Raw genomic sequence first — 2,885 nt, forward strand, 5'->3', positions numbered from 1 at the left:
CATACCCCTTACCCTGCCCTTTCATTGATCACTAGTATTACAATCTATACCATTTTCTTTTTACCACTTATTCCTCCCTATTATTTATTATCCTTATTTTTTTTACTCATCTGTCTATACCCTGGATAAAGGAAGCATCAGATACAAGGTTTTCATAATCATACAGTCATATTGTAAAAGCTACATAGTTATACAATCATCTTCAAGAATCAAGGCTACAGGAATACAGTTCCAGAGTTTCAGGTACTTCCCTCTAGCCACTCCAATACAGCACAAACTAAAAACGGTTATCTATATAGCACATAAGAATAACCTCCAGCATAACCTCTCCACTCTGCAATGTCTCAATCACTGAAACGTTATTTTGTCTCATTTCTATCTTCCCCTTTTTGGTCAAGAAGCTCTCTCAATCCTAGGATGCTGCCTCCTGGCTCATCCCTAGGAGTCCTGTCCCACAATGGCAGGGAGATTTACACCCCTGGGAATCATGTACTACATAGGGAGGAGGGCAGTGAGTTCACCTGCCAAACTGGCTTAGAGAGAGAGGCCACATCTGAGCAACAAAAGAGGTTCTCTGGGGGTGACTCTTAGGCACAATCATAATCAGGCCTAGCTTCTCCTTTGCAGGAATAAGTTTCATAGAGGCAAAACCCAAGACTGAGGGTTCAGCCTATTGAATTGGTTCTCCTCACTGCTTGCCAGAATATCAGAAATTCCCCAGATGTTAAAGTTTAACATTTCTTCCTTTCTCTCCAGCCCCACAAGGGGACTCTACAAACACCCTTTTATTCTCTGCCCAAATCACTCTGGGATGCATCCAGGCATCATACCCACCTGAACAAACCAAGAAGGTCTCCCACCCTATTCAAGATTTCATGTAGTTTTTTTTTTTTTTGGAAGGGTTTTGTCACCAGAATGCAGGTATTGTGAAACCATCACTATATCTTAAGCCAAAATGGTAAAGGAAAAGACTCATATCAACATTGTTCATTATTGGACACGTAGATTCAGGCAAGTCCACCACAACTGGCCATCTGATCTACAAATGTGGTGGAATCAACAAAAGAACCATTGAAAAATTTGAGAAGGAGGCTGCTGAGATGGGAAAGCGGTCCTTCAAGTATGCCTGGGTCTTGGATAAACTAAAAGCTGAACGTGAGCGTGGTATCACTATTGATATCTCCCTGTGGAAATTTGAGACCAGCAAGTATTATGTGACCATCATTGATGCCCCAGGACCCAGAGGTTCTATTAAAAACATGATTACAGGCACATCTCAGGCTGACTCTGCTGTCCTGATTGTTGCTGCTGGTGTTGGTGAATTCGAAGCTGGTGTATTTAAGAATGGGCAGACCTGAGAGCACGCCCTTCTGGCTTACACACTGAGTGTGAAACAACTAATAGTTGGTGTTAACAAAGTGGATTCCACTGAACCACCTTACAGTCAGAAGAGATATGAGGAAATCATTAGGAAGTTAGCACCTACATTAAGAAAATTGCCTACAACCCCGACACAGTAGCATTTGTGCCAATTTCTGGTTGGAATGGTGACAACATGCTGGAGCCAAGTGCTAGTATGCTTCAGTTCAAGGGATGGAAAGTCACTTGGAAGGATGGCAATACCAGTGGAACCACGCTGCTTGAAGCTCTGGATTGCATCCTGCCTCCTATTCTTCCAGCTGACAAGCCCTTACATCTACCTCTCCAGGATGGCTACAAAATTGGTGGTATTGGTACTGTGCCCATGGGCTGAGTGGGGACTGGTGTTCTCAAACCAGGCATGGTGGTCACCTTTGCTCCAGTAAATGTTACAACTGAAGTCAAGTCTGTTCAAATGCACCATGAGGCTTTGAGTGAAGTTCTTTCTGGGGACAATGTGGGCTTCAATGTCAAGAATGTGTCTGTAAAAGATGTTCGTCATGGCAATGTGGCTGGTGACAGCAAAAATGACCTACCAATGGAAGCAGCTGTCTTCATTGCTTAGGTGATTATCCTGAACCATTCAGGCCAAATCAGTGCTGGCTATGCACCTGTGCTAGATTGTCACACAACTCACATTGCTTGCAAGTTTGCTGAGCTGAAGGAGAAGACTGACCACTGTTCTGGCAAGAAGATGGAAGATGGCCCCAAATTCCTGAAGTCTGGTGATGCTACCATTGTTGACATGGTTCCTGGCAAGCCCATGTGTGTTGAGAGTTTCTCTGACTATCCTCCTGTGGGTTGTTTTGCTATTCGTGATATGAGACAGACAGTTGCAGCGGGTGTTATCAAGGCAGTGGACAAGAAGGCTGCTGGAGCTGCAAGATCACCAGTCTGCCCGGAAAGCTCAGAAAGCTAAATGAATATTACCCATAACACCTGCCACTCCAGTCTTAATCAGTGGTGGAAGAACGGCCTCAGAACTGTTTGTCTCAATTGGCCATTTAATAGTAAAAGACTGGTTAATGATAACAATGCATTGTAAAACCTTCAGAAGGAAAGGAATGTTTTTTTTTTTAACATGGGCAGGCACCGGGAATCGAACCCGGGTCCTCAGGCTTGGCAGGCAAGCATTCTTACCTGCTGAGCCACCGTGGCCTGCCCGGAAAGGAATGTTTTGTGGACCAATTTTTCATTTGGCAGTTTTAAGTTATTAGTTTTTAAAATCAATACTTTTCAAATGCAAACAACGACCAAAAATCTGTCACAGAATTTTGAGACCCATTAAAACAAAGTTAATGAGAAACCTGTGTCTTCCTTTGAAAGATCAGCCTTGAATTGCTTAGGCAAAAGACTCAACCTATTTCTGGTGTTCCAGCTGCTGAAATTTAATAGTTCAGGGTAATGTTTTGTTAGGGCAAAAATTAAGTTTTTTTTTTTTCACCTCTAAGGGGGAGGGATCATCA

General features: G+C 43.2%; 1 pseudogene; it reads left to right on the forward strand.

Moving 5' to 3' along the window:
- The first annotated feature begins 955 nt into the window (after positions 1-955).
- Positions 956-2,415, forward strand: LOC143684955 (elongation factor 1-alpha 1 pseudogene; annotated as a pseudogene).
- The last annotated feature ends 470 nt before the right edge of the window (positions 2,416-2,885 follow it).

The sequence above is a fragment of the Tamandua tetradactyla genome, chromosome 1 (assembly GCF_023851605.1).
Source record: "Tamandua tetradactyla isolate mTamTet1 chromosome 1, mTamTet1.pri, whole genome shotgun sequence".
NCBI classification, from domain to species: domain Eukaryota; kingdom Metazoa; phylum Chordata; class Mammalia; order Pilosa; family Myrmecophagidae; genus Tamandua; species Tamandua tetradactyla.